Source organism: Mus pahari, chromosome 1, assembly GCF_900095145.1.
Source record: "Mus pahari chromosome 1, PAHARI_EIJ_v1.1, whole genome shotgun sequence".
Classification (NCBI taxonomy): domain Eukaryota; kingdom Metazoa; phylum Chordata; class Mammalia; order Rodentia; family Muridae; genus Mus; species Mus pahari.
This window is the reverse complement of record NC_034590.1, coordinates 27,532,841-27,545,741: the sequence shown is the minus strand read 5'-3', so window position 1 is coordinate 27,545,741 and position 12,901 is coordinate 27,532,841.

Below are 12,901 nucleotides of genomic sequence, written 5' to 3'. Positions count from 1 at the left end.
ATTTATAATAGCCAGAAGCTGGAAAGAACCCAGATGTCCCTCAATAGAGGAATGGATACAGAAAATGTGGTACATTTATGCAATGGAATACTACTCAGCTATTAAAAACAATGAATTTATGAAATTTTTTGCCAAATGGATATATCTGGATATCATCCTTAGTGAGGTAACCCAATCTCAAAAGAATTCCCTTGATATGCACTCACTGATAAGAGGATATTAGCCCAGAAATTTAGAATACCCAAGATTCAATTTACAAAATACAAGAAAACCAAAAAGCAGGAAGACCAACGGGTGGATACCTCATTCCTCCTTAGAATAGGGAACAAAATACTCATAAAAGGAGTTACAGAGACAAAGTTTGGAGCTAAGACGAAAGGATGGACTATTCAGAGACTATCCCACCCAGGAATCCATCCCATCATCACCCACCTAACCCAGACCCTTGCACATTCCAGAATGATTCTGCTGAAGGGACCCTGATATAGCGGCTTCTTGTGAGGTTATGCCAGTGCCTGGCAAACACAGAAGTGGATGCACACACTCAGCTATTGGTTGGAACACAGGGCCCCCAATGGAGGAGCTAGAGAAAGTACCCAAGGAGCTGAAGGGGTCTGCAACCCTATAAGTGGAACAACAATATGAAGTAACCAGTACCCCCAGAGCTCGTGTCTCTAGCTGTATATGTAGTAGAAGATGGCCTATTCAGCCATCATTGGGTAGAGAGGCCCCTTGATCTTGCAAACTTTATATGCCCCATAGAGGGGAAGGCCATGGCCATTAAGTGGGAATGAGTGGGCAGGGGAGCAGGATGGGGGGAGGGTATAGGGGACATTCAGGATAGCATTTGAAATGTAAATGAAGAAAATATCTAATAAAATAATTAAAATGAAAATAAAGAGAATAGAATCCTGTATTGGTTACATTTGTAAAATACTATCTATAGAAGGCTGAAAAGATGGATGTGGGTGGGGCAGGACTGTAGAAATGGTATCTAGTCATGCTTATCAACATCCTTGAGGTCTGCTTGTGGTACTGCATCAAAGACCTCCAGAAACTGCATTCATGCTGTGTTGAATTTTATCCTTATACTGATTCTTATCGTTTGAATTTTAGACCTTGTTGAGCACCACTTCTCCACCATGTACCATGCCTCAGTTCCCACTGAGAATCTGTTGTTTTACTCTTCCAGTTTGCAGTATATGATTTGCTTTCCAAACAAACAAAACAGAACTAAATTTAGAAATCACCACTGAGTCTTAGGTATTCTAGGAAATGGAAGACCACAGAAAACTGTGGCTCCTAACCTTAGGCAATCTTTGCTCCTTTAAATTTACAATGTGGGGCCATAGTGGCCCAGGGTTATGGAAGGTGAGATGAGGGAACTTCAACTCTGGGTGCTTAAAACATCAGGATGGAAGGAGTTGGCTACCTCCCACTTCCCAACCTGGTGTAATAAAGCCAGCTCCTCCACCATCAGCCCTAGTAAACAGTTATCAGGCTTCACTCCTTGTTTGACCTTATTCACCTTTCCACAATGGCCTCAATATGTAGATGAATCATCTTCCATCACCCCTGCCCTGGCCAATGATATACAACCACACAGATTTTGCCCTAGAGACCCTGGCCATCTCTCCGGGGGAATAAACACCCTTTTCTTTTCTTTTTTTTTTTTTTTTTTTTTTACTAGATATTTTCTTAATTTACATTTAAAATGCTATCTCGAAAGTTCCCTATACCCTCCCCCCGCCCCTGCTCCCCTACCCACCCACTCCCACTTCTTGGCCCTGGCATTCCCCTGTGCTGGGTCATATAAAGTTTGTAAGACCAAGGGGCCTCTTTTCCCAGTGATGGCTGAATACGCCATCTTTTGCTACATATACAGCTAGAGACATGAGCTCAGGGAGGTACTGGTTAGTTCATATTGTTGTTCCACCTATAAGGTTGCAGCCCCCTTCAGCTCTTTGGGTACTTTCTCTAGCTCCTCCATTGGGGGCCCTGTGTTCCAACCAATAGCCAACTGTGAGCATCCACTTCTGTTTGTCAGGCACTGGCATAGCCTCACAAGAGGCCACTATATCAGGGTCCCTTCAGCAGAATCTTGCTGACATGTGCAATAGTATCTGGGTTTGGTGGCTGATGATGGGATGGATCCCCAGATGGGGTAGTCTCTGGATAGTCCATCCTTTCATCTTAGCTCTAAATTTTGTCTCTGTACCTATATCCTTTCATGGGTATTTTGTTCCTTATTCTAAGGAGGAATGAAGTATCCACACGATGGTCTTCCTTCTTGGTTTTCTTGATAAACACTCCTTTCTACCCCATCCCAATCAACAATTCTCTGAAACTGTTCCCTGGTGTGTTTACTGCCCGCATACTCAACACAGATCAACATCCTACAGCACACTCATCCTTGCCTGGCTAAGCTTCCCTCCATCCAGTCTAGCTCAGTGAGCAATGGGCCTGGCTACCCCTCAAGTGGGAAGCAATCACAGAGGAACATTACAGGACAAAATCTTGCTCCTTTGAAGCCAATAACAGCCCCCAGCATACCAGGAAAGCAATTTGGTCATTAGTCCTGCTTGCAAATATACCATCTTAGAAGAAAATTTTACATTTAAACTCATTTGAGCATATATTTTATCAACATTTTTTAAAACCTATTTAGTGATTACCTTGTGAAACTCAAATTTTCTTCTTTCAGGATATTTGCATTTGTGTGTGTGTGTGTTCATGTGTATGTGTGTTTGTGTGTGTGTATCTATGTTTTGAAATAAAAATGTCCATTGAAATGTCTTTATTTATCTACTGTTACTTAATACAATCCAGAATTATCTGGGAAAAGAGCCTCTGTAAGAGATTTCATATATTGTAATGCTTTGTGGGCATGTTTGTAAAGTAGTCTTAATTTCACTGTTATGGGGAGAAGCAGTCCACTGTGGGTGACATTCTTCCCTAGACAGAGGGTCTTGAATCATGTGAGAACTCAAATCTAGCTGAGCCTCAGCACGTAACTTACCAGTAGATGTGTATGTACACTCTTGACTGAGGATGTGATCTGAATAGCTGCTTAAAGTTTTCCTTTGCTTCCCTCACATTAGACAACTGCAGCCTGAAGCTGTGAGATAAAATAAATTCTGTCTTCCTTAAGCATTTTATCACAACAATAGAAAAGAGACTAGGAGAGTGACACATTTTTTTTTCTGTTGTCATTATTGAACAACATCCTTTTATTCCCATATCTAGCATGATCATGGGCTAGATGATTCACAATAATCCACAAGCTAGTGGTAATGTGAAGAAGGAATTTGCAAGTTTGTAGGAAGATAGCAAAATTTAAAATATCTGCTATCTAAACAACTGTCTAGGCATGTCCTGTAGAGTACTTTAACTATACTTATATAAGCAGATGCCCGGTTTGACCAGCACCATTTGTTGAAGGTGCTGTCTTTTTTTTTAAAAGTATGTATTACTGACTTCTTTATAAAAAGCAAGGGCACCCATGTGTATGTAGATTTATAGAAATATGGTTTTAAAAAATAAATAATATAGTTTAAAATTACATCTTGAAAATTTCAAGCAAATGGATGGAACTAGAAAAAAAATCATCTTGAGTAAGGTAAGGTAAGGTAAGGCAAGGCAAGGCAGACCCAGATAGATAAATATGGTATCTGTTCCTTTATATGTGGATATTATCCATTAAGTAATTGATAACCAAGCTACAATCTGTAGACTCAGGGACATTAGGAATAGAAGTGTCTAGGGTGGACAAATGGATCTCTATTGGATGGAGAAATAAAATATATTTTACAAGTGGACCGGGAGGTGGGGTGGGGAGCAGAACAGGAGGATCAGATGGGGAAGAAAAGGAGAGATAGGGTGGAGGGAGAGAATGCAAAGAGAGACAGCTGGACTTGAGGGACTCTGAGGATCAGTATAAAAACCTAGTGCAATGGAAACTTTCTAAAATATATGATGGCAATCCTAGTGTGTTCTCCTAATGATGGAAAATATAGACTCCCAACTGGATTTCAATAGTGAGAATGGGTTGCATTCAATTGAGTGTTAGGCAAGAGCAACCTATGGAAATTCCAAACAATTCAGGCAGTTGCTAAGAAAAAGGGTTATTCTCTGAAAACTTACATCAAGGCCACATTTCTGAGGATACCATTCACACAACTCATTGAACATGGAGAAATAGAGCCAGTGCCTAAGTGGACCTGGCTGCAGCCCTATGTTCTAGTGTCTTTGGTGTAGAAAAGTATGCTGTAGGCTACCAGAAGAAAAACATAAACACCAACCTAGTCATAAAACCTTTGACCTACAATTTGTCCTGCTTACCAGGTATGCCATGACAATAGTGGCACATAACTGTGGAGCTAGCCAACCAGTGTCTGATTTTACTTGTTTCACTCCACAAGAGAGAACACAAACATGACATTATAAAGACTGTAAAGTCCAAAGACCTAGTTTAAAACCAATCACAACTGGTCTAAAAAAGTATCCATATAAAGTGACTCCTAATGATATTCTGCTCTACTCAGACATCAGTGCCTTACTCAGTCATCATCAGAGAAGCCTTCTCCATCTGAGAACAGATGCAGAGGCCCACATCCGAACATTTCACACAGAGAAAGTGGGAAAGTGTCCATCAAACCCCTCCTCTCAGAGCTCAGGGAACCCTGAAGAAGAAGAAGAGATAAAAGGAGTGTAAGAGGGAGTCAGAGTTGATAGACCACACTAAGAGAACAAGATCTCTGAATCAACTATGAAAGGCACATATGACCTCACAGGCACTGAAGCTCAAATTATAGGGCCTAATAGGTCCACACCAGGTCTGCTGCATACATGTAGATTTTAGCTTAGTATGTTTATGGGACTCCTGGGGATGTAGAAGGAGTGAGTCTCTGATTTCTTGTTCCTTTTCTTGAGGATTTTTTCTTCTTCTGGGCCACCTTGTTCAACTTCAATGTGACTTTTTTTGCCTTATCTTATATTTTTTGTCTTGTTTGGTTATCTCTTAAAAACCCGTTCTTTTCTAGTGAGAGACAGAAGGGGAGTAGGTTGGGAGGGGAGAGGAAGTAGGGAGGAATTAGGAGGATTGATGGAGGGTAAGCTATAATCAAGATATATGATATAAGAAATAAGTTTATTTCAATTAAGAAAAGAATCATATGTCTGTGTTGAGTTTCTCCAAAGAGATGTTGAATACTGAATTGTTATATTTTTAACAGCGTTGTAACAGTTTCATGATTATAATAAACTTGCATATTATATTATTCTATGAAAAAGAAAAACATATTTAAAAACCCTTACCATTACTTATTAATTACGTAAACCCAATTTAATGAAGGACACTCAAGTCAATTTGTTGGTGAAGTCAAACATTCTTTTTCAAAAAATAGTGTTAATGTAATAACAATTTCTTAAAAGAGGTCAATGGATCCTAAAGATTTCATAGTACAGTTTAAGTATGCAAAGTTGATTGTACTCCCACAACATCCTTTTCTATGTCTAGGACATACTCTATACATTTTAACTTATTAAGGACTGGGAAACTTATAAGAAAACTGACAAAATTTAAGCTTCAGATTTATATCTGCTTTGATTAATTTTCTGCCAGACTACCTTTAATCACCTTTTAGCAATATACTTTAAAAATGTCTCTGGATGTAGGCTTTGGGAATCTATGACATGGCCATCTATTGCTATTGAGCTAGTTATGAATGCACAGCTCATGTCCCTCTGCAGGTCTGCAGTGTTAAAATCTGCATTTCAATCAGGTCTCCAGTAGACGGGCATGACTGATTTATTATACAGTTTCCTAAACAGTAATGATTTGTTACCACTGTTTATGTTAACCTTGTTTTTCATTGCCAAGAACCATTCCCATTATGTTAGGTGATTTCTCATGCTTTCGATATGTTCCCCAAAGCTGGAATCTCTGATTTCTGTCATTTTAGAATCACTTAAGCAAGGCAGAGTCTTACAACCCTAGCTTATTTCATATTCACAGAGGAGAAAGGAAGTGTCTGCCCAGACTTTCAAAGTCTCCATGTACGCATAAAACATTCTCATTTAAAACAACCTGATATTTTGTAATATAAATGGCTTGTTTTATTTCTGCATTTCTTATTTATCTTGGTTTCCTGGAGCAGGGGATAGTATAAAGAAGTAAGGGTTTTAATTACTCTTTCCCAGAAACAGTGGTGAAAGTCTTGGGCTCTGGGCACAATTTCACTAAGTCTCATGTTCAGATCCCTGTTGATTAGTATGTTTCTGAGCTGGGAACTTGAGCACTTCCATTGTGTACCCTGCAGTAGACTTCAAAGAACTTGCCCATCCAGAAGTACAGGTGATCAAAGCATATTATTAAAAAATCTTTATGTATAAATTAGTTACTTTAGGGTCTTGTTTTTACAAATAAAAATTCAACAACAGACATTTTGCTGAATGTTTTGAAAGTCGTATTTTTCTCTCTTCAAGTAACATATACATTAGCATCTGAGATGGAAATTTCTGATTTCTATGGGACTCAGTTGTGTCATGTGATGCCTTTCTGGAAGCTGTCTTCTGAGAGGATGTTTTGCTGAAGTAGACATATAAGATGTTTTGATGAAGCAGACACATGAGAGGATGTTTTGCTGAGGGAGACACTTGAGAGGACTAGTGATATTTTCAAAGAGTCTAAGTAGAACCTGACAGATAGTGAATGATGCTCTTGCATTGGTTTGCCTTGCAATGCTTCTCTGGTTTTTGCTGATGACACTCTTATACTTGTATTTCTTGCAATACTTTGCTAGTATTTTCTAATCTTCACTTGTCATGAATTTGTGGATAGAAGTATGCCAAAGAACTTCTTGTTGTATTCGGTTGTTTCTTGCCACTTCCATGGACTCATGCCTACTTGGCAGAGCCTTACGGTTTCTTCTGGATAGAGCTGCTGCTACTGATTCATGTTTCGTGTTTGCTGATAGGTCTGGACTGATGCTACTATTTATGTTTAATGCTTTAGACTGGACTGCTGATACCCTGATAACAAAGATTGGAATCACCCTAAAGAACTACTTCTAAATAGGTCCATATCCCCCTTATCCTATTAACCATCTTTCTTGCTTACCTTTGGTTGGTGGGCTAGAAGGGTGACTTAAGTGTTTAAGAACCTTTATCAAAGTAGGTTTTGAAAAATCTAAGCCAACAGCATCTATTGCTTTAAAAATAAACTAGTGTTAGGTATTCAATATTTGATGCAAAGTAATTGTGTACTGGGTTGTGTACATGTAGGTTGATAGGTGAATAAATCATAGAGATAGTTGCACCTGAATGTCTATTACATTACTGTTCACAATAGCTATCTTATTAAACTTACATGTTTCCAAAACAGCTATATGGGTATATATACACACATACAATGGAATAGTTTCATTTGTAAAGAACAAATCTATGTCATTTGCAGGAAAATTGATGAATTTAATGATAATAATATTAGGCAATTAAGCCAGTATCAGAAAGAAAAATAATATTTGCTGTCATTTGTGGTTCCTGATATTTATACAAATATAAATTACTCATGTGTGTATGGCATGAAAGGAGAACCAAGGCTGTCTAGGGGAATGAAGGGAGGCAACAGGAAGGGGAAGGGAAAAATGGGAGAGTAGGGAGTATGGGAATGTGTACTCAATGTATGATATACACAGTGTGAAAATGTCCTTGTACAAAACAGTTCTTTGCAGAATGAAAATATACAATGGCAAATATTCTAATGAAAGTAATGATGGCCCATCTGACAACAGCATGAATGACCCATAGGCTTTTCATAAACATTTCCTCTTTGACAAGAGAAATGTCAGCTAGGTCATAAAGTCAGGCACAAAGATTCAGCAATAGTTCATGGACACTTTGTTTTGTGAAAACCAGAGACTTTTGAAAAGAACACTCTATGTGTTTGGCTACATGCAACCTGAATCAAGACATCAAGAGCATTTGCAGCACCTCTAGCCCTTTCTCCTGACATGAGTACTTATGACTTGGGGGTTTCTCACAGAGAAGGTAACCATTTGTTGATATATTCAGCACTAGAGTTTTTCTTTAGTGGATCTATAAGTATTGGATGAATATAAGGGAGAAGTAGATAGCAGAAGAGAAAAGGTGGAGGCAGTGATGCTGCATTTTCAATAATGGATAGACTACATAAGCAGAAGACCAGGAAGGAAATAAACAGCTCAACAACAGAGGAGGCTGCAGCTATACATCCACATAAGACACTGAATTCAAAACAGCAGAATTCATGTTCATCTTAACTTCCCATAAATATATTGCACAACATAATGTATCTTAGGTTGCTAAGCAAGTCATGGATTTAAGGAGATTTGTATGCATAAAGAGACTGTCCATATAAGCATATACATATTAATTTTTTGGTATTCTTATTACAAGGGAATGATTCAGGAGTCAGTAGCAGAAGTCTTGAAAAACAACAAATGCACAGAAAGAAAAGCATACTAAATCGATCACATATTTGGTGAGGTCTGGCACATGCTTTTTTCCTGATGTCACTGGTAGTGTGATGTCTATGATAATGTTATGATCACTTACACTTTTCCAGAGTATGGAAGAGAAGCAATGTCTATATAAAGAGCAAGTTTCAAGAAGAGGAAATACATGCTTGTTTTGTTTATAATAATTATTTGAAAGAAATGTGGCATAGTGCAGAGATTCAAGAGAAATATTTAAATATATACAGGGCAGAGGACAATGAAAAATTTTAATTCCCAGCTCCAGATACAAAGGGAAAATCTATAGAAGTTTTTATTTGTATTTTTAAGGAATATTATTACTTTTATTGCATATCATTATTTAGATAAAACACAGATAAAATCAGCATTCATTTATTAAACTGACCCACTCTCTTTTTGTTTTCTTTGGCATGACAAAATAAGAAAGATGTATTCCTAATGCAATAAAACCTCTTGTTTCACTAATGCTCAGTGATACAGCATAGCCAAAGGATTCAGACATACAGAAGACCAGTTTATATTTCATATAACTACAGAACAAATGTGCATGCCAGCCTGAAGAACTGACTGTAAAGATTTTGGCGATAGAGCAGAACATACTCAGTATTGAAAACTAACTAGTCTCATGAAAAGTACAGCAACTCTGAGCAAGGAATCTACTATCGGGATATGGACCAGGGCATTTAAACCAGTACACACAGGACACATTTCCTTACTGTTTTCTGTGCCAGAAGACCTATTCCAGCCTTCCTGTGTTATCAGCAAGTGCTCATTGAGGGTTGGATTAAAATGAAGGTTGTTTTCTATAGGAAAAAAATGAAAGTATAAAAAAGTTTAGAACTAACAATACCAAAGTCAAAAATGTTGGAGGACAAACATCAAAGTAGATGATGGTGATATCAGAATAATTGGAACCTAAACTCAAATGAGCAAAATAAGAAAATGCCAAATGAATTAGACGAGCCAAATTTATTAACATGGATGTGGTTGCTTGAGCTATAGTGGGTTGGTTTAAAAGCTAGTGGACTCCATTCAGGCCTGTTCACTTAAAAAGGCTTACTTCATAAATTGATTGAAACATTTTTTAAAAGCTGTTTATAGTACTCAGTCTGGGAAAAATCCATACAGTGTTGTGCACTATATAAAATGTGCTGTGCCCTGTCCTGTCTATTTATAGCAGTGGAACAATGAGGAGAATTGCCACTGGCAGTATCCACCAAATTGGTCATATAGGGACTATGATTGTTCTTAAAAGCAGGAGTCATTGGAGTTCAGAAGACTTAGCATCTTGGAGATGACTATTCCTGTCAAGAAAGAAAGTGATGACCTTGGACATTTTGCAGGCAGATTGCTGACTGTAGGAAGGGCAGCAATTAGAACTGCCCTCAGAACTTTGTCCTGATCACAAACAGAATCCTGTGAGACTGAGGGAGCACCCCATAGCACACTCTTGCTTCTCCCACATGTTGTGACAGATGCCTGTATCTTTCTGTCTTCTGAAATTCCAAGGAATATAACTGAATTTTTACAATTCTTGAAAAACATCAGCACGTGAGGATTATTAGAATGTAAATGCATATAGGTACCTAAGTCATATTCTTTGATAAAAATTCTGAAGGAGAAATGCTTGATTCACTGCAGAACTAGGTTGTAGTTAGTTCCTCTTCTAGTTTTGGTAAGACCTTCTCTTACCTCATGACTGATCATTCTTACCCTTGTCAATTCATTATAACCAAACCAATTATCTTATTGCATTTAGGGAACCTCAAGTTAATTTTTAGCAAAGTTGTATTAAATACATTTTGCTGAGCCTAAGACTTCTTGTTCCTGCTTGCATACAAGGCAGGAGTTCTAACTGTGACATTTGTGACACAACTGTTGGTCTCTTTCCTCACCACATACCATCTTGGTATGCTGTTCCATATGTCATGTATCATTCTGATCTATTACACTTGCTTTTGTGTCTTCTTGATTTCAGGCCTCCCTCACCAAATCTTAAGTCCTATGAAATAAATAAATATGTCTCTCCTTTGTGTGGTAGGCGTACAAGTATTCCTAAGGCTCTTTATAAAAAAAAAAAAAAAAAAAAAAAAAAAAAAAAAAAAAAAAAAAAAAACAACAACCAATTCTCAGCAACTTGATCAAAGCATTAAATCTCTGTACCTGGATGGAACTGAAAAAGAAACATTTTTTAGTGTCTGTGCTGATATCTGGAAAGAAGATGAATAATAAAACATCCATTTTACCTCTCTCTCATTTTTATTGCTGTCCACAAATATATTGTCCTTCAATTAGTATGTAACCTCCCAAGTTTTGAACTAGTTTAACACCTCATTTTTTGCAGTAATTAGGATAATTTTACTGTGAGCCCCAAATACTCAGGTGCTAATGCTATTTACATCAAGTGCTAATGTTGTAAAACATTTAGCTCACTGTGGTAATTGGAGACAGTATTGTTTAAAGTAGTTAATTTCTTCAAGTCATCCTAAATCTGAAAGATTTGAATTTGTCTAATCAGCATTAACTAAATATATTAGGAAACAAGATTTTATACATCACAGTGGATGCTTAATAACTTATTTTTAGACTATTGGATGATACTAACATTGCTATCTGGAGAAAAACATGACTTGAATATTTAATCACCTGCAGAGGCTAAAGATAAATGTGTCATAGATAATGATCATAATGATTGCATGAGTGCAATTAAGTAAACAGTATTATCATAGCATTTAGCAAAGGTAGTTCTGCCTTATAATATATACAAAATGCAACCGGTGAAGAATAAAATAATACGTTAGGGCAAAGCAAGGGATCATATATAGCATAAAGACCAAAGTACACTTGAAATCATCAATCTGATACTGAATCATGGTGGTCTTACTTGCTAAGTATGATCATGGTTAGTAGTATATTATGTATTATCTGAGATCATATTGCAAAATTAACTTCCACAAGTTTGGTTATTATCTTAATTGTTTAAGATAGTTTTACAAGGCAAAAGTTTCAAAATCAAAAGGATATTTCTTAGGTGATTTGCTTTTTGTGATGAACAATGTACCAAGAATCTGCACTAAGTACAATAATATTGCTTAAAGGAGAGTAGTAGACATGCTTCCTCAATAGAGTAATTCTAATATCAGAAAAGACAAATACATGAAAATAAAAGACAAATACATATCAATATTTCCTTTCTTTTTCTCCCCTTTTCTTCTAGTGTTGGGTTTGAGCTCAAGATCCAGCTCATGCTAAGCATACTGTCAGTAGTGAGTGACTCCCCATTTATAGATATATTGTATTGTAATAAAGACACTGGTTTTCAAGTACCCACTTTTAGATAAGAACTTATTCATGTGAATTAAAAGCTTATATATGATTATAGAGTGAAATATTGAAGAATCAATCCTATTTTTCTATCTGGTGACTGTCTAAGGTGGGACCAGCCAGGAGCACACAGGCCATAGAAGCACCAGAGCAGCTGGGTGGGGCAAGGTTCTTCCTGCCTCCGTCTACACCCAGGAGGTAGGGCTGTTCTGTAGCCCTCTGTGCAGTGGTCTTGCCAGGAGAGAACTGGTCTTCCAGGAGTGCTGAGACAGGCTTACAGGCTCACAGGAGGGACAAGCACAAGCCAGAGACAGCAAGACCAACTAAAACCAGAGATAGTCAGATGGCAAGCACAAGAATCTTACCAACAGAAGCCAAGGCTACATGGCATTATCAGAACCAGGTTGTCCCACAACAGCAAGTCATGGATACCCCCAACACACTGAAAAAGCAAGATTTGGATTTAAAATCACAATTTATAATGCTGATAGAGGACATTAAGAAGTACATAAATAACTCCCTTAAAGAAATACAAGAGAACACCAAAAAACAGGTAGAAGACCTTAAAGAGGAAACAAAAATCCCTTAAAGAATTACAGGAGGCTCTGGTGCACTGTCGGGGAGAGGGTGGCCTGCAGAAGTAACACAGCTGCTGAGACAGACTCCGTTTCTGGCTCCAGACATCCTGTACCTTTCCTGCCAGAGGAGAGCTGGAGGGGTGTCCCCCCCCCCCCAGGAGTCTCAAGGCCTGAACTGGTAGGAGAGCCATCTTTGCTCTGGTGCACTGCCAGGGAGAGGGCAGCCTGCAGAAGTGACACAGCTTCTGGGAAAGATCCCATTTCTGGCTCCAGTCACCAGGCACCTTTCCCACCCAAGGAGGGGGTGTCCACCCGGGAGGAGTCTCAAGGCCTGAGCTGGCAGGAGAGCCATCTTTGTTCTGGTTCGCTTAGGCTCCAGTCTGCGCTGGCGAGTGTGTGGACCACAGAAGCTACATAGCTTCTTCGGGACAGACAGAAGCAACGTAACTTCTGGGACAGACCCTGTTTCGGGCTCCAGAAATT